This window comes from Macaca nemestrina, chromosome 1 (assembly GCF_043159975.1).
Source record: "Macaca nemestrina isolate mMacNem1 chromosome 1, mMacNem.hap1, whole genome shotgun sequence".
In the NCBI taxonomy this organism is placed as follows: Eukaryota; Metazoa; Chordata; class Mammalia; order Primates; family Cercopithecidae; genus Macaca; species Macaca nemestrina.
In genome coordinates, this window is record NC_092125.1 from 141,882,267 (window position 1) to 141,906,725 (window position 24,459).

Sequence of the window (24,459 nt, forward strand, 5' to 3'; positions counted from 1 at the left end):
TTAAACAGTCATCCCCACACCCACATGCTCAAAACAATTTAAAATGGCTCTCCAGGCTTCATATTCTCTTTCATCTAAACCCATAATTAAGAATGGCTGTTTTTAACTTACTGTCTAAAGAACAAGGGTGCTGTGTAACAGGATGTGGTAGCTACTGCAGTGCAATAACCCCAGAATTGCAGTAGCTACTAACCTGTTTTCCTCTTGTACAATTTTCATTCATCTCTGGCAAGCAGGCAAATACTAACCCATACTGAGACCTGGAAGGTATTCCAAAGGAATCAACCGGCCTCCATGCTTTGCCTCTCTAAAATACCCCTAAATGGGACTGTGTTACTGATGGGAACTCACTGTAATTTTGTAGAAGACCAGAGGCTTTGGCATCAGACAGATCTGGTTTCAAGTCCTAGCCCTGCTACTTGCCCTTTGAGCACTTTGCTTTGCCTTGATTCCTGTTTCTTTATTTGAATAAAGGGCACAGATAGGGTTATTGTGAGAATTAAGTGAGATAATTCATGTAAAATCCCAACACTGTGTCTGACATAGAGTAAGGGCCCTGAATAAATGTTAACTGTTAGATATATTAAAAGGACTTGAAATTATTATAAATTTAGCACAATTGGAAATAACATTTCAAGTGAAAAACTATTGGAATCATAGGTTTCTTCAATAAGCCTCATACATAATAGAAATGCTTTTCTAAAATTTAGAGAAACTTTAAAGAGACTTTGATTATGATTTCTAAAAAGGCAGGGATTGAGAGACTCTTTAACAAGACAGTCCTTTATCATGACAAAACTAGCCTAGGAAAGCTTCATCCAAGAATTGTCACAGCATCAATTTTAGGAACCCAGGTTGAAATAACATGCTTCCCCCGCCTCAACCCCACTTTGCATACATGATGATTATAAAATGAAATAAAACAACAAATATAATTATGCTATGATAAAAAACATTTTAAAACACAGTACAGAAATATGTAAGATTTGGGCCAGGTGCGGTGGCTCACGCTTGTAATCCCAGCTACTTGGAAGGCTGAGGTGGGAGAATCGCTTGAACCTGGGAGGTGGAGGTTGCAGTGAGCCGAGCCAACCTGGGCAATAGAGTGAGACTCCGTCACAAAAAAAAAAAAAAAAAAGAAAAGAAATAAGTAAGATTTGAAATTTTATATGATAAACTTCATTCTGGAGGCCAACATTTTCAAATACAACTTTCATTTTTAGAAAAGAGAAAAGGGAGGAAAACAGTTATAAAGTAAATAAAATGGAATGCATTTAGTTTACTGGATATTTTAATTTCTTATAAAATTAATTCACCTATATCTAACTCTACTTAATACAGTTGTTATTGACTAGAAATGCATAATTTTCTTACTTTCCATTTTTATTCATTTGTTCAGTTAATAAATATTTTTTAAAACCTACACTAAAATTTGTTTTCTGTTGTGAACTACACAGCCTGTTTAATAGTAAAACATCTCTTTCACAATCGAATATCTCCATACACTGAAAAAAAAGTCTATGCTTAAATCACTTTTTTGGTATTTGTAATTTATTATGACCTTCCAAAAGGCAGACATTAGAGAATGAAGGTTAAAGTATTTGTATCTATGACACAAAATAGTGTGAGACCAGACTGTAAAGAATTTAACTTGAAGTGGATGCTCTTACAGTATACAAAACATGTCTTGTCTCATTTTACTTGGCCAAGGGTAATAAAGAGGATAAGTAACAGTATTGTCCAGAAGCCAAAAAAGCCTAGAGGCAAAAAATTGCAGATGGCTTCACAACACAGCTCAAGTTACTGGAATCTAGTAAAGGATGAATTTAGAAATACAGTAAACTTTTGTTTATCTTGGAATTCAAACAACCAGCATATGCAGATAATGAGAAAGTTCTTCCTTTCTATTCTGCACTCCATTTTTAGGAAACGAAACAAGTAGGAAATATGCTTTTGCCAGAATTTTGCAGAAGTTTGGTTTAAAAACCAAAACCAAGGTATGCCATAGGGTCAGAACAGGTTAGGCATAATTTTTCACATCTTCCATATAGCTATCCAGTGAAAATTGGTCAGGGTTACATAAATCAGGTTTAACCAGACCAGCATTTCCTGTGCATTTTGTCCAGTTAGTCATACATGCGATAAGTGTGTATGCCCCCTGCCACGTGTCAGGTATACAGTAGGCCCATGGTACAATTCTGTGCAAATTATTCAGAGAATGTACATGAATGAGGACTTTCATTTAAGGAAATAGTGAGAAATTAGGTTGGGAAAGTAGTTTGGAGCCTGACTCTGAAAGACTTTGAAGATCAGGCTAAAGGATCGTGGAAGAATTTTTGTGACAAAGAATGATATGACCAAAGGAGGGTTTTATTGCACTCATTTAGAAATGGATTGCAGGCTAGTGTTCTCCCTCTCTCCTTTCATGGGACCACTGCTGATATAGGCAGAGGGGTGGGAAGCGAGCTGTTAGTGGCTATAACAGGACCCTTCATCTGAGATGGTCAGTGGGATTTGCTGGGCCAAATGGAATAAGCTGAGTCGCAAATCATAGAGGGGAGGTGAAGTTCAATGTGCCTAGTGAATGGTCAAGGAGTACCAAATCAGCAAGGGGTAGAAATAGACACTGGGGCATGAACCAAGAATTTAAAACCAGGGAGGTGAAAGTGCATTGTGTTAAGTACATTATCCATATCTGTTACCCTCTAATAATAAACATATCACCTAACAAATCTGCTACTATAACTACTGTTATATTCATCTTATGTGCTTGTGATTGGTAGATTAATTGAAAATATTTCAATAAGTCTAAACCGTATTTTGTGAATGCAGCAAGGATAGACTTAACTTTCCATCTTCTTTTTATGAAGTCATGCAAGCAGAAGAATATATAATGAAATTAAGGTTTTGTAGGAACATGTACATCATCTGTGTACCTGTGGTGCCAACTTTCTGGGTTCACAAAAGGGAACGATCATGGAAAGCACCAAAGGTCAGTAAGTTCTTGTGCTCACAAATATGAATGGAGAGAAGTTCCAAGGATCTGGACAGGAGAGCTGATATATCTGCTTTTTAAAAGCAGGACTTGGCTCAGCCCTGCGATGCCTGTGGACTTGCTACAAAAAGCTGTGCCTGAATTACTCGTATTTAATTATTTTCTATCTACTTTCTCTCCAAATAAAGGACATGAGTTATCGTAGCATCAGGTATTTATATTTCAGGAACTTTTTTTTTTTTTTAAAACACAGTTCTAGTTTTCCTTGTTCATCCCATGGTCAAGGTACTAGTGAGCAGAGAAATAACCTAAAGGCAAGTTGTACTTAAGAGAGGAATAGGGATCTGAGGTCTCAGAATTGGCCACAGAATTAATACTTAGGCACAGAATAATTGCAAATTCGATGAATACAAAGGAAAAGAAAATTAAATAAAAAGTATTTGTTACAGAATTTTAATACTTTATGAATTCCAAGGAATTTTTATTTTTAAAAAATGGTCTTTTTTTTTTAAACTTTAAGTTCTAGGGTACAGGTGCACAACGTGCCATGTTGGTTTGCTGCACCCATCAACTCATCATTTACGTTAGGTATTTCTCCTAATGCTATCCCTCCCCCGGCTCCCCACCCCATGACAGGCACTTGTGTGTGATGTTCCCCTCCCTGTGTCCAAGTGTTCTCACTGTTCAATTCCCACCTAAGAGTGAGAACAAGCAGTGTTTGGTTTTCTGTCTTTGTCATAGTTTGCTCAGAATGATGGTTTCCAGCTTCATCCATGTACCTGCAAAGGACATGAACTCATCCTTTTTTTATGGCTGCCTAGTATTCCATGGTGTATATGTGCCACATTTTCTTAATCCAGTCTATCATTGACGGACATTTGAGTTGGTTTCAAGTCTTTGCTATTGTGAATAGGGCCGCAGTAAACATACGTATGCATGTGTTTTTATAGTAGCTTGATTTATAATCCTTTGGGTATATACCCAGTAATGGGATTGCTGGGTGAAATGGTATTTCTAGTTCTAGATCCTTGAGGAATCACCAGACTGTCTTCCACAATGGTTGAACTAATTTACACTCCCAACAACAGTGTAAAAGTGTTCCCGTTTCTCCACATCCTCTCCAGCACCTGTTGTTTCCTGACTTTTTAGTAATTGCCATTCTAACTGGTGTGAGATGGTATCTCATTGTGGTTTTGATTTGCATTTCTCTGACGACCAGTAATGATGAGCATTTTTTCATGTGTCTGTTGGCTGCAAAAATGTCTTCTTTTGGGAAGTGTCTGCTCATATCGTTTGCCCACTTTTTGATGGGGGTTGTTTGTTTTTATCTTATAAATTTGTTTAAGTTATTTGTAGGTTCTGGATATTAGACCTTTGTCAGATAGGTAGATTGCAAACATTTTCTTCCATTCTGTAGATTGCCTGTTCAGTCTGATGGTAGTTTCTTTTGCTGTACAGAAGCTCTTCAGTTTAATTAGATACCATTTGTCTATTTTGGCTTTTGTTGCCATTGCTTTTGGTGTTTTAGTCATGAAGTCCTTGCTCATGCCTATGTCCTGAATAGTATTGCCTAGGTTTTCTTCTAGGGTTTTTATGGTTTTAGGTCTAACATTTAAGTCTCTAATCCATCTTGAATTAATTTTTGTATAAGGTGTAAGGAAAGGATCCAGTTTTAGCTTTCTACACATGGCTAGCCAGTTTTCCCAACCCCATTTATTAAACAGGGAATCCTTTCCCCATTTTTTGTTTTGTCAGGTTTGTCAAAGATCAGATGGTTGTAGATGAGTGGTGTTATTTCTGAGGCCTCTGTTCTGTTCCATTGGTCTATATGTCTATTTGGTACCATTACCATGCTGTTTTCATTACTGTAGTCTTGTAGTACGGTTTGAAGTCAGGTAGCGTGCTGCCTCCAGCTCTATTCTTTTTGCTTAGGATTGTCTTGGCAATGCGAGCTCTTGTTTGGTTCCTTATGAACTTTAAAGTAGATTTTCCAATTCTGTGAAGAAAGTCATTGGTAGCTTGATGGGGATGGCACTGAATCTATAAATTACCTTGGGCACTATGGCCATTTTCACGATATTGATTCTTCCTATCCATGAGTATGGAATGTTCTTCCATTTGTTTGTGTCCTTGTTTATTTCATTGAGCAGTGGTTTGTAGTTCTCCTTGAAGAGGTCCTTCACATCCCTTTAAGTTGGATTCCTAGATATTTTATTCTATTTGAAGCAATTGTGAATGGGAGTTCACTCATGATTTGGCTCTCTGTTTGTCTGTTGTTGGTGTATAGGAATGCTTGTGATTTTTGCACATTGATTTTGTATCCTGAGACTTTGCTGAAGTTGCTTATCAGCTTAAGGAGCTTTTGGGCTGAAATGATGGGGTTTTCTAAATACACAATCATGTCATCTGCAAACAGGGACAATTTGACTTCCTCTTTTCTTAACTGAATACCCTTGATTTCTTTCTCTTGCCTGATTGTCCTGGCCAGAACTTCCAACACTATGTTGAATAGGAGTGGTGAGAGAGGGCATCCCTGTCTTTTGCTAGTTTTCAAAGGGAATGCTTCCAGTTTTTGCCCATTCAGTATGATATTGGCTGTGGGTTTGTCATAAATAGCTCTTATTATTTTGAGATACGTTCCATTAGTACTGAGTTTATTGAGAGATTTTAGCATGAAGGGCAGTTGAATTTTGTCAAAAGCCTTTTCTGCATCTATTGAGATAATCATGTGATTTTTGTAATTGGTTCTGTTTATGTGATATATTACGTTTATTAATTTGTGTATGTTGACCCAGCCTTGCATCCCAGGGATGAAGCCAACGTGATCACGGTGGATAAGCTTTTTGTTGTGCTGTTAGATTTGGTTTGCCAGTACTTCATTGAGGATTTTCACATCAATGTTCATCAGGGATATTGGTCTAAAATTCTCTTTCTTTCTTGTATCTCTGCCAGGCTTTGGTATTAGGATGATGCTGGCCTCATAAAATGAGTTAGGGAGGATTCCCTCTTTTTCTATTGATTGGAATAGTTTCAGCAGGAATGGTACCAGCTCCTCTTTGTACCTCTGGTAGGATTCAGATGTGAATCCATCTGGTCCTGGACCTTTTTTGGTTGGTAGGCTATTGATTATTGCCTCAATTTCAGAGACTGTTATTGGTCTATTCAGAGATTCAGCTTCTTTCTGGTTTAGTCTTGGGAGGGTGTATGTGTCCAGGAATTTATCCATTTCTTCTAGATTTTCTAGTTTATTTGCATAGAAGTGTTTATAGTATTCTCTGATGGTAGTTTGCATTTCTGTGGGATTGGTGGTGATATCGCCTTTATAATTTTTTATTGTGTCTATTTGATTCTTCTTTCTTTTTTTCTTTATGAGTCTTGCTAGCAGTCTATCTATTTTGTTGATCTTTCCAAAAAACCAGCTCCTGTATTCATTGATTTTTTTGAAGGTTTTTTTGTGTGTCTATGTCCTTGAGTTCTGCTCTGATAGTTATTTTCTGCCTTCTGCTAGTTTTTGAATTTTTTTGCTCTTGCTTCTCTATTTCTTTTAATTGTGATGTTAGGATGTTGATTTTAGATCTTTCCTGCTTTCTCTTGTGGGCATGTAGTGCTATAAATTTTCCTCTACACACTGCTTTAAATGTGTCCCAGAGATTCTGGTATGTTGTGTCTTTGTTCTCATTGGTTTCAAAGAACATCTTTATTTCTGTCTTCATTTCGTTATGTACCCAGTAGTCATTCAGGCACAGGTTGGTCAGTTTACATGTAGTTGTGCAGTTTTGAGTGAGTTTCTTAATCCTGAGTTCTAATTTGATTGCACTGTGGTCTGAGAGACAGTTTGTTATGATTTCTGTTCTTTTACATTTGCTGAGGAGTCCTTAACTTCCAACTATGTGGTCAATTTTGGAATAAGTATGATGTGGTGCTGACAAGAATGTATATTCTGTTGATTTGGGGTTGAGAGTTCTGTAGATGTCTATTTGGTTCGCTTGGTGCAGAGGTGAGTTCAAGTTCAGGATATCCTTGTTAACCTTCTGTCTTGTTGATCTGTCTAATATTGACAGTGGGGTGTTAAAGTCTCCCACTATTATTGTTTGGGGGTCTAAGTCTCTTTGTAGGTCTCTAAGGACTTGCTTTATGAATCTGGATGCTCCTTTATTGGGTGCAAAAATATTTAGGATAGTTAGCTCTTCTTGTTGAATTGATCCCTTTGCCATTATGTAATGCCCTTCTTTGTCTTTTTTGATCTTTGTTGGTTTAAAGTCTGTTTTATCAGACTAGGACTGCAATCCCTGCTATTTTTTTGCTTTCCATTTGCTTGGTCGATCTTCCTCCATCCCTTTATTTTGAGTCTGTGTGTATCTCTGCATGTGAGATGGGTCTCCTGAATACAGCACACTGATGGGTCTTCACTCTTTATCCAATTTACCAGTCTGTGCCATTTAATAGGGGCATTTAGCCCATTTACATTTAAGGTTAATATTGTCATGTGTGAATTTGATCCTGTCATTACGATGTTAACTGGTTATTTTGCTCATTAGTTGATGCAGTTTCTTTCTAGCATCAACGGTCTTTACATTTTGGCATGTTTTTGCAGTGGCTGTACCGGTTGTTCCTTTCCATGTTTAATGCTTCATTCAGGAGCTCTTGTAAGGCAGGCCTGATGGTGACAAAAATCTCTCAGCATTTGCTCGTCTGTAAAGGATTATATTTCTCCTTCACTTATTAAGCTTCGTTTGGCTGGATATGAAATCCTGGGTTGAAAATTATTTTCTTCAAGAATGTTGAATATAGGCTCCCACTCTCTTCTAGCTTGTAGAGTTTCTGCCAAGAGATCTGCTATTAGTCTGATGGGCTTCCCTTTGTGGGTAACCCGACCTTTCTCTCTGGATGCCCTTAACAATTTTTCCTTCATTTCAACCTTGGTGAATCTGACAATTCGTGTCTTGGGGTTGCTCTTCTCAAGTAGTATCTCTGTGGTGTTCTTTGTATTTCCTGAATTTAAATGTTGGCCTGCCTTGCTAGATTGGGGAAGTCCTCCTGGATAATATCCTGAAGAGTGTTTTCCAACTTGGCTCCATTCTCCCTGTCACTTTCAGGTACACCAATCAAACATAGATTTGGTCTTTCCACATAGTCCCATACTTCTTGGAGGCTTTGTTCATTTCTTTTTACTCTTTTTTCTCGAAACTTCTCTTGCCACTTTATTTCATTAATTTGATCTTCAGTCACTGATACTGTTTCTTCCACTTGATTGAATCAGCTACTGAAGCTTGTGTATACATCATGTAGTTCTCGTGCCATGGTTTTCAGCTCCATAAGGTCATTTCAGGCCTTCTCTACACTGTTTATTCTAGTTAGCCATTCATCTAATCTTTTTTCAAGGTTTTTATCTTCCTCGTGATGGGTTCGAACATCCTCCTTTAGCTCAGAGAAGTTTGTTGTTACTGACCTTCTGAAGCCTACTTCTGTCAACTCATCAAAGTCAGTCTCCATCCAGCTTTGCTCCATTGCTGGCGAGGAGCTGTGATCCTTTGGAGGAGAAGAGCCACTCTGGTTTTTAGAATTTTCAGCTTTTCTGCTCTGGTTTCTCCCCATCTTTGTGGTTTTATCTACCTTTGGTCTTTGATGTTGGTGACCTACAGATGGGGTTTTGGTGTGGATGTCCTTTTTGTTAATGTCGATGCTAATCCTTTCTGTTTGTTAGTTTTCCTTCTAACAGTCAGGTCCCTCAACTGCAGGTCTGCTGGAGTTTGTTGGAGGTCCACTCCAGACCCTGTTTGCCTTGGTAGTACCAGCAGAGGCTGCAGGACAGCAAAAATTGCAGAACAGCAAATATTGTTGCCTGATCCTTTGTTTGGAAGCTTCATCCTAGAGGGGCACCTGCCTGTATGAGGTGTCAGTCGCTACTGGGAGCTGTCTCCCAGTTAGGCTACACAGGAGTCAGGGATCCACCTGAGGAGGCAATCTGTCCACTCTCAGAGCTCAAACGCCATGCTGGGAGAACCACTGCTCTCTTCAGAGCTGTCAGACAGCGATGTTTAAGTCTGCAGAAGTTTCTGCTGCCTTTTGTTCAGCTATGCCCTGCTCCCAGAGGTGGAGTCAACAGACGCCTTGCTGAGTTGCAGTGGGCTCCATGCAGTTCAAGCTTCCTTGGCTGCTTTGTTTACCTACTCAAGCCTCAGCAATGGCAGACACCCCTCCCCCTGCCAGGCTGCTGCCTCGCAGGTGGATCTCAGACTGCTATGCTAGCAGTGAGCCAGGCTCCATGGGTGTGGGACCCACTGAGCCAGGCGTGGGATATAATCTTCTGGTGTGCCGTTTGCTAAGACCATTGGAAAAATGCAGTATTTAGGCGGGAGTGTCCCATTTTTCCAGGTACAGTCTATCATGGCTTCTCTTGGCTTGGAAAGGGAAATTCCCCAACCCCTTGCGCTTCCTGGGTAAGGCATTGCCCTGCTCTGCTTCAGCTCACCTTCTGTGGGCTGCACCCACTGTCCAACCAGTCCCAATGAGATTGAATATTTCAGTTGGAAATGCAGAAATCACCCATCTTCTGTGTCGATCACGCTAGGAGTTGCAGACCGGAGCTGTTCCTATTCGGCCATCTTGGAACAGACCCCATTTTTTTTTTTCCATGAAGCCTCTTCATTTGTCTCTCCTAATGAAACTTTTGTCTTTTGTTTTTGAGACAGAGTCTCACTCTATCCCCTAGACTGGAGTTCAGTGGTGATCTCAGCTCACTGCAACCTCTGCCTCCTGGGTTCAAGCAATTCTCCTGCTTCAGCCTCCCAAGTAGCTGGGATTACAGACACATTCCCCCATCCCCAGCTACTTTTTGTATTTTTAGTAGAGACAGGGTTTCACCTTGTTGGCCAGGCTGGTCTCGAACTCCTGACCTCAGGTGATCCACCTGCTTCGGCCTCCCAAAGTGCTGGGACTACAAGCGTAAGCCACCACACCCAGCCATAATGAAACTTTTGAAAGACAATGAATATCTTTCTAATGATGAAGCTATAAGTATACAGTTTAAAAAGATGTGTGATAATGGGAATTAGACAGCTTATTCCTAATCACTACCATAGCAAAATAGTCTGAAAAATTTAAAAGGCAATAGTAATACATAGCATACACCATGTGGGAAAAACATAAAGTGGAGAGATATTAATTAAGATCTATTAATGGAAGTGAGAATAATCCATTTTTTAAAAATCAGGGAAAGCCAATTAAAGCTTATTTGTTACAATTAAAATATTTCAGCTCCATACACTTACTTGAAATAGTTCTCTTCACTTCTAGGACAATTAATGCCAGAATCACCAATTGCTCTCATTCATTTTTTGAGAGGATCAGGCCATCTAGTGGTAAAGAGACCTATCTATCACAATGGGCAGTATAAATATCTTGTGGATTACATATGATGCTATATGAGGGTGGGAGTTACAGCAAAGAACTGTCACATGGAGATATCAGGTTAGCCTCAGACAGTATTTTGTAAAAGTGTATTGTTTTTCTTAATGTAGAGAAAAGAGAAATTCACCACAAATACTGAAAAACAACACAAAGGGAATAACTAGCTCAGTAATAAAAAAGTTAAAATAATTACTTTTATAATCAAAACTATGATTCATATGGTTGAATTTCTTTGATCAAACTAAGTATTGGAGCATCAGTGCTGCTTCCTAATGTCTAAGATTTAGTCTTGACAGATGTTTAAATTTGAATTATTTACTCATATCAACTGAAAAGTGTAATTCCAAATAATTAAGGTTTATTAGTTGGCTAATTTAGTAAATAGCCTCTTATGTACTGGAGACTGTGTTGGGTGATAGAAAGGTAACCAGTTAATCTGGCAGTTTGAACTCACTGGAGAACAAACATGAATTAGTTTTCTTCTTCTCCAGTCACTGCTCTCTCAATAGTATCCTAGGCAGATACATAACTTGCTAGTTGCCTTCAGTTATTAAACAATGTGTAGCCATTTATAAGCTCTAGTCTCATCTCTCCTTCCCCAGCCCCTGCTTAATTGTAACTCAGGGGACAAGGACAGGGAGACAAGAGCTGTTGGTTCATTGTTCTCACCCTCTTCTTCCTTTCCAAGCTCTCCTGAGTTTGACGGCATGGAGGAGAGATTAAAAGGAAAGGGTACCAGTCTTTTTAACTAGTTGAGCTCATTACTAAAATTGCTATGCATTACTGCTTCTCTGGCAAATGTTGACTAGACATTTGTACCCTCTCTGTGGCAGGTTTCCTACTGCTGGTTCTGGTGGGAGCACCTGTGAGGTTCTTCAGGGGAACCATTTTCTTGACACCTTCAAGGGGTGGTGTACCCCATTGGTGTACCCCCACTGTCTCTGGCTGCTGGAGTCACTTCAACCAGCAGAATGCCTACTAGCTGGGGCATGAGAAACATGGTTAAAGGCCTCCTACTCTCCTGGTATTTGACTCATGAAAACATGCATTCTTGCTATGCTCATTTCCAGTGATCGCTTCTCTCTACCCATCTCCAATTTCCTTTTCCTTGAAATGTAGTTGTGGGACAGGTCAACAAGACTACTGCGTAGGAAGTTGTACACCTAGGGAATGAGATTCTAGTCTCCCTGTATTGTGAACACCCAAATCTCTATAAGTTATTTTCTTGGTGCTCTGTTTATGGCTTGGGGGTGGGGTATGTCCAAAGAGAGTTTCTAGGCCATGGCACAGGAAGGGGGAGCCTAAATGGAGTCTTGAAGAATCCCTGAGTTGAGGCCTTTGAGTCCAGGGAGACCAAAGCAGATAAAGTTTAATGGAAAGAATTTCAGAGAGAAGAGAGATGCACAGAAAGAGAACTCCAGATACCTGCAGAGGATCCCCTCGAATATTCAGCTGTGTACTGATAAGCATAACCATGTAAGGAAAGACTCTTACCATTAGACAGGAAACACGTACTTTCGTCAAGGAAAGACCCAAATGAATCAGAAGTAACAGGGCCAGAAATAATGCTTATTCCTCACCAGCCGGACAGAAAAACTTAAAGGTTTATACAGCACTGGTAGAGTATACAAAAGCTTCTGCCTCAATCGTTGGGAATAACTAGGCTTAGATTGAGCACTGCTCTGCTTCCAACTAACAATCTTAAAAGCAAGATACAAAAGGACCAAACAGCTTCCAAAATAACTTAACTGTCTTCTGGAATGAAGCCCAACAATGTTTAAAGAATTAAAAAAAAATCTAGCACCCAACATGTTAAAGTTCATGATGTCTGCAACCCAGTAAAAATAACCAATAACCAGCTATACAGGAAACAGGAAAATATGACCCATAATGAGGATAAAATTAATCAGTTGAAAGTGAATCATAACTGATATAGAGTTAGAATGAGCAAAGATATTAAAATGATTGTGATAGTTGTATTCCATATCATAAAAAAGCAAAACAGAGACCCAAATCTAATTTTAGAGATGAAACAATAATATGTGAGATCAAAATATACTGGAGAGAATTAACAGCATATGAGATGTTACAGAAGAAAAACTTAGTGAACTTGAAGATAATAATAGAAACAATCTAAAACGAGACAACAGAAAGGGAATTTAAAAAACAACCACAGGGGAACAGTCAAGCAGTCTAATAGACATCTAACTAGAGTTCCTGAAAGAGAGAAGAGAAAGGGAGAAATAGAAAAAAATATTTGAAGACATAATAGCCAAAAATATTCCAAATTTGATGAAAAGTACAAACCCACAGAACAAAGAAGCTTATATGAACCCGAAGAAAATTGCACAAAGGAACATCACATTCAAACTGCTCAACCCTAGTGATTAAGAAAAAAAATAATACAAGCAGCCAAAGGGGAAAAAATCACCTTATGCACAAAGGAACAAAACTTAGAATGACAGCAGATTAGTCACTGAAATCAATGCAAGTGAGAAGATGGTGAAACAACATCTTCAATGTATTGAAAGAAAAAAAATCCTCTGTCAACCTGAAATCTATGTCCAGTGAAAATACCTTTCAAAAGCAAAAGGGAAAAAAAAGTGCTTTAGCAGACATACAAAGGCTGAAAGATATTGAAAGAGATGGGGAGAAAAAAATCTGAAAGAATCCATCACCAGCAGAACTTTACTGCAAGAAATGCTAAAGGATGTCTTTCAGATAGAAGGAAAATGATATCAGGTAAGAAACATAGATCTGACATCATGACAAATGATGACATAAGGAGTACAAAGGCTATGAGAAAAATGGAGGTGGGTCTCAGCAGCTTGGGTGGCCGGAGTGAGAGGTGACAATGTGCTAGCAGCCCTCATTCTCAGTGCCTCCTTGGCCTTGGAGTCCACTCTGGTGGTGCTTGAGGAGCCCTTCGGCTCGCCACTGCACTGTGGGAGCCCCTCTCTGGGCAGGCCGAGGCTGGATCCGGCTCCCTCTGCTTGCGGGGAGGTGTGGAGGGAGAGGCGCCAGCGGGAACCGGGGCTGCACACTGGGCTCACAGTCCAGAGTGAGTTCCGACTGGCCCCGGCTGGGCAGGCCGGCACTGAGAGCTGCCTGCCAGCGCTGCAGGCCCAGGGCAGTGAGGGGCTTAGCACTCGGGCCAGCAGCTGCGGTGGGTGTGCCGGGTCCCCCAGCAGTGCCAGCCCGCCGGTGCTGCGCTGGAGTTCTCGCCGGGCCTTAGCTGCCTCCCTGCCGGGGAGGGCTCAGGACCTGCAGCCCGCCATGCCCCAGTCACTCCCGCGGTGGGCTCCAGCACAGCCAGACTGCACTTGGTCCCATCAACCGCCCAGGGACTGAGGAGTATGGGTGCAGTCAGTGGGACCGGCAGGCAGCTCCCCCCTCAGCCCCTGTGCAGGATCCACTAGGTGAAGCAAGCTGCGCTTCTGAGTCTAGTGTGCACTTGTAGACTTTTTATGTCTAGCTAAGGGATCAAAAACACACCAATCAACACTCTGTGTCTGGCTCAAGGTTTGTAAATACACCAATCAGTATTCTGTATCTAGCTAACCTAGTGGGGACTTGGAGAACTTCTCTGTCTAGCACTCTGTGTCTAGCTAAAGGATTGTAAATGCACCAATCAGTGCTCTGTCAAAACGGACCAATCAGCTCTCTGTAAAATGGACCAATCAGCAGGATGTGGGTGGGGTCAGATAAGGGAATAAAAGCAGGCTGCTGGAGCTAGCCAGCTGCCAGCCTCTGCCTTCCCTTCCACAGTGGTGGAAGCATTGGCTTGCTCTTTGCAATGAATTTGGCTGCTGCTCAGTCTTTGGGTGCACACCGCCTTTATGAGCTGTAACTCTCACAGCAAAGGTCTGTAGCTTCACTCTTGAAGCCTACAAGACCACGAACCCACCTCAGGAACAACTCCAGATGCGCCGCCTTTAAGAGCTGTAACACTCACTGCGAAGGTCTGCAGCTTCACCCCTGTCTTGTCAGACCACGAACCCACCAGAAGGAAGAAGCTCCAGACACATCTGAACCTCTGAAGGAACAAACTCTGGACACACTGTCTTTAAGAACTGTAACACTCACTGCGAGGGGCCGCGGTTTTATTCTTGAAGTCAGGGAGACCAAGAACCCACCAACTCCAGACACAGGAGGAGTGGCAGTGGCCAGGCAGCCCAGTGTCGCGAAGGCTCTTGGCGCGCTGCAGCCTGCAGGCACCGGGCAGGCGCCCTCCCTGCCGCCAGGATGCCCAAGAGGAAAGGCAGCTCCACCGAAGGGGCCGCCAAGGAAGAGCCCAAGAGGAGACCCCTGCGGTTGTCAGCTACACCTCCTGCAAAAGTGGAAGCAAAGCCGTAAAAGGCAACAACGAAGGATAAATCTTCAGACAAAAAAGTGCAAACACAAGGGAAAAGGGGAGCAAAGGGAAAACAGGCCGAAGTGGTTAACGGAGAAACTAAAGACAAACGGGGAAACGAAAACTGAGGAGAGTTCAGCCTCTGATGATGCAGGAGAGAGAAGTCAAGTCTGATTAATACCATATACCATGTCTTTTCAGTGGTCCCTGTCTCCCTTCTTGTACAATACAGAGGAATACTTTTATCAACTATTTTGTAAATGCAAGTTTGTTAGTAGCTCTAGAAATATTTTTAAGAAGGAGGGAATCCCATGTCATCCCATTTTTTAAGTGTAAATGCTTTTTGTAAAGAGGTGAAATCATTTGCTAGTTGTTTATTTGCTGGTACAACCAGAAAATAGTGTGGGATATTGAATTATGGGAGGCATTGACTGTCTTAGGTGTCAGCTTAACAATCCATAGATGTTTTTATATCCTTTAATACAAAGCATATTAAATGGCAATATGGAGTCAGTCCTGCATTTAATGTCTTGAACATTTTAAATTATTTCTGTTGCCTTGTTTTTTCATAGATTTTTTTCCTAAAGAAAACTACTCTTTGATCATGGCTCTCCCTGTCAGAATTGTGGGCACTCTGTAGCATCTTTGGTTGTGGTAGTCCTATTTTCCTAATAACTTGGTTACTGTGCTGTGAAAGATTACAAATTTGAATATGTAGTGTACATGCTATTCAGTTGTGAGCTGGTGGGCCGTATGTAACATCTGACCAACATGTGAAGATACTGGTACTTGATAGCCTCTTAAGAAAAATTTGCTTCCAAATTTTAATCTGTAAAGTTACTGGAATAACTTTTTAAAAGAATTACAATACATGGATTTTTAGAATTTTGTTATGTATGTTAAAAATTGTGTACAAATTGAAATGTCTGTACTGATCCTCAACCAATAAAATCTCAATTATGAAAATAGAAAAAAGAAACGGAAATATATTATTGCTAGTTTCTTATACATGAAGTGCCAAAATATCACTTGAAGATGGCTATCACTTATAAACCCAAAGGCAACTTTCAAAACAAAAAAGATACAGCTAACACGTTTACAAAAGAAACACGTTATAATAATACCAAATGTTCAGATCGGAGCAAGATGGCCGAATAGGAACAGCTCCAGTCTCCAACTCCCAGCGCGAGTGACACAGAAGACCGGTGATTTCTGCATTTTCAACTGAGGTACTGGGTTCATCTCACTGGGGAGTGCCGACCAGCGAGAGCTGAAGCAGGGCGAGGCATCGCCTCACCTGGGAAGCGCAAGGGGGAAGGGAATCCCTTTTCCTAGCCAGGGGAACTGAGACACACAACACCTGGAAAATTGGGTAACTCCCACCCCAATACTGCGCTTTAAGCAAACAGGCACACCAGGAGATCATATCCCACACCTGGCCAGGAGGGTCCCACGCCCACGGAGCCTCCCTCATTGCTAGCACAGCAGTCTGTGATCTACCGGCAAGGCAGCAGCGAGGCTGGGGGAGGGGCGCCCGCCATTGCTGAGGCTTAAGTAGGTAAACAAAGCTGCTGGGAAGCTCGAACTGGGTGGAGCTCACAGCAGCTCAAGGAAACCTGCCTGTCTCTGTAGACTCCACCTCTGGGGACAGGGCAATAACAAACACAGCCGAAACCTCTGCAGACGCAAACGACTCTGTCTGACAGCTTTGAAGAGAGCAGTGGATCTCCCAACACGGAGGTTGAGATCTGAGAAGGGACAGACTCCCTGCTCAAGTGGGTCCCTGACCCCTGAGTAGCCTAACTGGGAGACATCCCCCACTAGGGGCAGTCTGACACCCCACACCTCACAGGGTGGAGTACACCCCTGAGAGGAAGCTTCCAAAGCAAGAATCAGACAGGTACACTCGCTGTTCAGAAATATTCTATCTTCTGCAGCCTCTGCTGCTGATACCCAGGCAAACAGGGTCTGGAGTGGACCTCAAGCAATCTCCAACAGACCTACAGCTGAGGGTCCTGACTGTTAGAAGGAAAACTATCAAACAGGAAGGACACCTACACCAAAACCCCATCAGTACATCACCATCATCAAAGACCAGAGGCAGATAAAACCACAAAGATGGGGAAAAAGCAGGGCAGAAAAGCTGGAAATTCAAAAAATAAGAGCGCATCTCCCCCGGCAAAGGAGCGCAGCTCATCGCCAGCAACGGATCAAAGCTGGACGGAGAATGACTTTGACGAGATGAGAGAAGAAGGCTTCAGTCCATCAAATTTCTCAGAGCTAAAGGAGGAATTACGTACCCAGCGCAAAGAAACTAAAAATCTTGAAAAAAAAGTAGAAGAATTGATGGCTAGAGTAATTAATGCAGAGAAGGTCATAAACGAAATGAAAGAGATGAAAACCATGACACGAGAAATACGTGACAAATGCACAAGCTTCAGTAACCGACTCGATCAACTGGAAGAAAGAGTATCTGCGATTGAGGATCAAATGAATGAAATGAAGCGAGAAGAGAAACCAAAAGAAAAAAGAAGAAAAAGAAATGAACAAAGCCTGCAAGAAGTATGGGATTATGTAAAAAGACCACATCTACGTCTGATTGGGGTGCCTGAAAGTAAGGGGGAAAATGGAACCAAGTTTGAAAACACTCTTCAGGATATCATCCAGGAGAACTTCCCCAACCTAGTAGGGCAGGCCAACATTCAAATCCAGGAAATACAGAGAATGCCACAAAGATACTCCTCGAGAAGAGCAACTCCAAGACACATAATTGCCAGATTCACCAAAGTTGAAATGAAGGAAAAAATCTTAAGGGCAGCCAGAGAGAAAGGTCAGGTTACCCACAAAGGGAAGCCCATCAGACTAACAGCAGATCTCTTGGCAGAAACTCTCCAAGCCAGAAGAGAGTGGGGGCCAATATTCAACATTCTTAAAGAAAAGAATTTTCAACCCAGAATTTCATATCCAGCCAAACTAAGTTTCATAAGTGAAGGAGAAATAAAATCCTTTACAGATAAGCAAATGCTTAGAGATTTTGTCACCATTAGGCCTGCCTTACAAGAGACCCTGAAGGAAGCACTAAACATGGAAAGGAACAACCGGTACCAGCCATTGCAAAAACATGCCAAAATGTAAAGACCATCGAGGCTAGGAAGAAACTGCATCAACTAACGAGCAAAATAACCAGTTAATATCATAATGGCAGGATCAAGTTCACACATAACAATCTTAACCTTAAATGTAAATGGACTAAATGCTTCAATTAAAAGACACAGACTGGAAAACTGGATAAAGAGTCAAGACCCATCAGTCTGCTGTATTCAGGAGACCCATCTCACACGCAGAGACATACATAGGCTGAAAATAAAGGGATGGAGGAAGATTTACCAAGCAAATGGAGAACAAAAAAAAGCGGGGGTTGCAATACTAGTCTCTGATAAAACAGACTTTAAACTATCAAAGATCAAAAGAGACAAAGAAGGCCATTACATAATGGTAAAGGGATCAATTCAACAGGAAGAGCTAACTATCCTAAATATATATGCACCCAATACAGGAGCACCCAGATTCATCAAGCAAGTCCTTAGAGACTTACAAAGAGACTTAGACTCCCATACAATAATAATGGGAGACTTCAACACTTCACTGTCAACATTAGACAGATCAACGAGACAGAAAGTTAACAAGGATATCCGGGAATTGAACTCATCTCTGCAGCAAGCAGACCTAATAGACATCTATAGAACTCTCCACCCCAAATCAACAGAATATACATTCTTCTCAGCACCACATTGTACTTACTCCAAAATCGACCACGTAATTGGAAGTAAAGCACTCCTCAGCAAATGTACAAGAACAGAAATTATAACAAACTGTCTCTCAGACCACAGTGCAATCAAACTAGAACTCAGGACTAAGAAACTCAATCAAAACCGCTCAACTACATGGAAACTGAACAACCTGCTCCTGAATGACTACTGGGTACATCACGAAATGAAGGCAGAAATAAAGATGTTCTTTGAAACCAATGAGAACAAAGATACAACATACCAGAATCTCTGGGACACATTTAAAGCAGTGTGTAGAGGGAAATTTATAGCACTAAATGCCCACAAGAGAAAGCAGGAAAGATCTAAAATTGACACTCTAACATCGCAATTAAAACAACCAGAGAAGCAAGAGCAAACACATTCGAAAGCTAGCAGAAGGCTAGAAATAACTAAGATCAGAGCAGAACTGAAGGAGATAGAGACACAAAAAACTCTCCAAAAAATCAATGAATCCAGGAGTTGGTTTTTTGAAAAGATCAACAAAATTGACAGACCACTAGCAAGACTAATAAAGAAGAAAAGAGAGAAGAATCAAATCGATGCAATTAAAAATGATAAAGGGGATATCACCACCGATCCCACAGAAATACAAACTACCATCAGAGAATACTATAAACACCTCTACGCAAATAAACTGGAAAATCTAGAAGAAATGGATAATTTCCTGGACACTTACACTCTTCCAAGACTAAACCAGGAAGAAGTTGAATCCCTGAATAGATCAATAGCAGGCTCTGAAATTGAGGCAATAATTAATAGCCTACCAACCAAAAAAAGTCCAGGACCAGATGGATTCACAGCTGAATTCTACCAGAGATACAAGGAGGAGTTGGTACCATTCCTTCTGAAACTATTCCAATCAATAGAAAAAGAGGGAATCCTCCCTAACTCATTTTATGAGGCCAACATCATCCTGATACCAAAGCCTGGCAGAGACACGACAAAAAAAGAGAATTTTAGACCAATATCCCTGATGAACATCGATGCAAAAATCCTCAATAAAATACTGGCAAACCGGATTCAGCAACACATCAAAAAGCTTATCCACCATGATCAAGTGGGCTTCATCCCTGGGATGCAAGGCTGGTTCAACATTCGCAAATCAATAAACATAATCCAGCATATAAACAGAACCAAAGACAAGAACCACATGATTATCTCAATAGATGCAGAAAAGGCTTTTGACAAAATTCAACAGCCCTTCATGCTAAAAACGCTCAATAAATTCGGTATTGATGGAACGTACCTCAAAATAATAAGAGCTATTTATGACAAACCCACAGCCAATATTATACTGAATGGGCAAAAACTGGAAGCATTCCCTTTGAAAACTGGCACAAGACAGGGATGCCCTCTCTCACCACTCCTATTCAACATAGTGTTGGAAGTTCTGGCTAGGGCAATTAGGCAAGAGAAAGAAATCAAGGATATTCAGTTAGGAAAAGAAGAAGTCAAACTGTCCCTGTTTGCAGATGACATGATTGTATATTTAGAAAACCCCATTGTCTCAGCCCAAAATCTCCTTAAGCTGATAAGCAACTTCAGCAAAGTCTCAGGATACAAAATTAATGTGCAAAAATCACAAGCATTCTTATACACCAGTAACAGACAAACAGAGAGCCAAGTCAGGAATGAACTTCCATTCACAATTGCTTCAAAGAGAATCAAATACCTAGGAATCCAACTTACAAGGGATGTAAAGGACCTCTTCAAGGAGAACTACAAACCACTGCTCAGTGAAATAAAAGAGGACACAAACAAATGGAAGAACATACCATGCTCATGGATAGGAAGAATCAATATAGTGAAAATGGCCATACTGCCCAAGGTAATTTATAGATTCAATGCCATCCCCATCAAGCTACCAATGAGTTTCTTCACAGAATTGGAAAAAACTGCTTTAAAGTTCATATGGAACCAAAAAAGAGCCCGCATCTCCAAGACAATCCTAAGTCAAAAGAACAAAGCTGGAGGCATCACGCTACCTGACTTCAAACTATACTACAAGGCTACAGTAACCAAAACAGTATGGTACCGGTACCAAAACAGAGATATAGACCAATGGAACAGAACAGAGTCCTCAGAAATAATACCACACATCTACAGCCATCTGATCTTTGACAAACCTGAGAGAAACAAGAAATGGGGAAAGGATTCCCTATTTAATAAATGGTGCTGGGAAAATTGGCTAGCCATAAGTAGAAAGCTGAAACTGGATCCTTTCCTTACTCCTTATACGAAAATTAATTCAAGATGGATTAGAGACTTAAATGTTAGACCTAATACCATAAAAATCCTAGAGGAAAACCTAGGTAGTACCATTCAGGACATAGGCATGGGCAAAGACTTCATGTCTAAAACACCAAAAGCAACGGCAGCAAAAGCCAAAATTGACAAATGGGATCTCATTAAACTAAAGAGCTTCTGCACAGCAAAGGAAACTACCATCAGAGTGAACAGGCAACCTACAGAATGGGAGAAAATTTTTGCAATCTACTCATCTGACAAAGGGCTAATATCCAGAACCTACAAAGAACTCAAACAAATTTACAAGAAAAAAACAAACAACCCCATCAAAAAGTGGGCAAAGGATATGAACAGACATTTCTCAAAAGAAGACATTCATACAGCCAACAGACACATGAAAAAATGCTCATCATCACTGGCCATCAGAGAAATGCAAATCAAAACCACAATGAGATACCATCTCACACCAGTTAGAATGGCGATCATTAAAAAGTCAGGAAACAACAGGTGCTGGAGAGGATGTGGAGAATTAGGAACACTTTTACACTGTTGGTGGGATTGTAAACTAGTTCAACCATTGTGGAAAACAGTGTGGCGATTCCTCAAGGATCTAGAACTAGATGTACCATATGACCCAGCCATCCCATTACTGGGTATATACCCAAAGGATTATAAATTATGTTGCTATAAAGACACATGCACTCGTATGTTTATTGCAGCACTATTCACAATAGCAAAGACTTGGAATCAACCCAAATGTCCATCAGTGACAGATTGGATTGAGAAAATGTGGCACATATACACCATGGAATACTATGCAGCCATCAAAAAGGATGAGTTTGTGTCCTTTGTAGGGACATGGATGCAGCTGGAAACCATCATTCTCAGCCAACTATCGCAAGAACAGAAAACCAAACACCACATGTTCTCACTCATAGGTGGGAATTGAACAATGAGATCCCTTGGACTCTGGAAAGGGAACATCACACACCGGAGCCTATTATGGGGGGTAGGGGGGAGGGATGGCATTGGGAGTTATACCTGATGTAAATGACAAGTTGATGGGTGCAACATACCGACATGGCACAAGTATACATATGTAACAAACCTGCACTTTGTGCACATGTACCCTAGAACTTAAAGTATAATAATAAAAAAAAAGAAAGTAAATAATAAAGTTCAAATGACATTGAAAACAAACAAACAAACAAACAAAAAGAATATTACATGTTTTTGCTAATTTAATCTTCATAATGTTGTGATCTTTTTAGAGATTTATAACCCTCATTATAATATGGCCAAATTGAGAACAGGACACCAAGTAACTTATCCAAAATTACATCATTTTTTAACCTTGTTACAACAGTAAGATTTGAAATTAAGTTGACAGTAACTCTGGCTGCAGAATCTATGCTCATAAACACTAAGCAGCATATCTCCTTGTGCAGAGAGCAATAACCTTGCACTGTCTACACTATCTAAAGCTCTAAGCAATAGCCATAAGTGGCCATGAGCACTTGAAATGTGGCCGTTCAGATTTCAGGTGTGCTGTAAGTGTAAAATACACATCAGATTTTGAATATTTAATTCAATAGATAATGTGAAAATGTAAAATATTTCATCAGTGATTTTGACAATGATTACATGTGGAAATAATATTTGGGATATACTGATGTTATTATTGTTAAATGTTATAACATGTTAATGTTAAGATGTTATTAATATTAAAATTAATTTTACTTGTTTAAAAAATGTGGCACATATATGGAATACTATGTGGCCATAAAGAAGAATGAATTCCTGTTCTTTGCAGGGATGTGGATGAAGCTGGAAACCGTCATTCTCAGCAAACCAACACAGGAACAGAAAACCAAACACCATATATTCTCACTCACAAGTGGGAGTTGAACAGTGAGAACTCATGGACACAGCGAGTGGAACATCACACACCAGGGCCTGTCGGGGGGTGGGGAGCAAGGGGAGGGAGAGCATTAGGACAAATATCTAATGCATGTGGGGCTAAAAACCTAGATGACGGGTTGATGGGTGCAGCAAATCACCATGGTACATATATACCTATGTAACAAACCTGCATGTTCTGCACATGTATCCCAGAACTTGAAGTATAGTAAATAAATTTTTTTAAAAAGAAGGAACAAGACAATGCTAGGAAGAATGTCCTTTCTTATTAAAGACATCAGTGTGTAAATAGTTACCCCCATCATGCAAAGAGTAAGATGGCTGAGGTTATTATTTATAATTAATATGTATATATCCACTTACAGTTTATAAAGTTCTGGCATAATACATCATGTCATTTGATCCTCACATCTCTGAGGTAAGGAGGACAGATATTATTATTATACCTGAAGCAATGAAAAGTTAAGTAATATGTTCAAGGTCACACAGATAGCAAACAATTGTGTGCAGATGCATTCTGGTTTCCTTATTTCAAATCTTGGGCTATTTCCTTTGCACTGTCTATGAAGTTGGATCAGAGAGCTGTGACAATCTGTGGCCCATAAAGCTGGGTTGGTCGGCATGACTAGGAAGATAAAGATGAGATTAATGAGCTTCTTAACTAGGCAGCTGGGGTGGCCTTCCAGCTGTCCTTAAAGGGCAGGTGGCCAAAGAAAAAATTGCAGCCTTGAGAGCAAAAGTAGAACGCAACATGGGCCGAAATGATGAGAGAAACTGGACCCAGAGCAGCGTTACAAAAATTATGGAGTGCGGAGATAAAGCAGGAATGTCATGAATGTAACCCAAAAGAATGGGTGCCAAACTCGCCGGTGCAGCAGCTACTTGCAGAGCTTGTTAGCAGTGTAGCTTCTCCAGCTGTAATTTAGGATTTCAGCTTAGAACTGAGTCTGCTGATTCAGCCAATCTGGGCTGGGGGTGGGAGGACATGAAGAACCCCCTTTCCCACCCTAGAAAATCTGATAGAAAACATCCATTAAAAAAGCCAGAGACAAAAGCAGCAGAAAACATCTACAGAGATTTTTGATGTTAGGGTAGCAAAATGTTGGCAATATAATAACATATTTTTAAGAAAAAGCAGAGGGAGTCTAGGTCTCTTTTAGAAAGTAATTTAATAATATTTGTTAACACCTGCCTTGTGCACAGTAATAAGCTACATACTAGGAGTGCAGAAGTGAGTAAGAAATTAAGACAGACTTGGTCCTCATTCTCAGGGAGCTTACACTGCAGATGGAAGACTGATATTAAATAATTATATAATTATTGTATAATGTTTTATTATGCAACAGTATGATTGTAACAATGGAGGATGTCAAAACAGGGACAGACAACAGGGGAGCCTGACTCTGGGAGATCAGGCCAGGACCATCCCCTGAGGAAAGAGCATATGATTTCAGATCTGAAAAATTAGCTGTACTGGTCAAGAAAAGGGGATGAGGAGGACAAAATAGGTACCCCAGTAGAATATTAATTTGCTGCTTCAAAAAATATTTACTGAGAACCCACAATGTGCCAAGTATTCTTCAGTTCCGGAATACAGCATTAAATAAGAGGAATAAACATTGAGCTTTATATCCCAGTTTATGAAACAAGACAAAATTTTAAAAATTACTAAACAGAAAATCAGCTGATAATAACAATATTGG

At 40.4% G+C, this 24,459-nt stretch overlaps 1 pseudogene; it reads left to right on the plus strand.

Annotated features, from left to right (window-relative positions):
* Window positions 1-14,650: 14,650 nt before the first annotated feature.
* Window positions 14,651-15,259, plus strand: LOC112427356 (non-histone chromosomal protein HMG-14 pseudogene; annotated as a pseudogene).
* The last annotated feature ends 9,200 nt before the right edge of the window (window positions 15,260-24,459 follow it).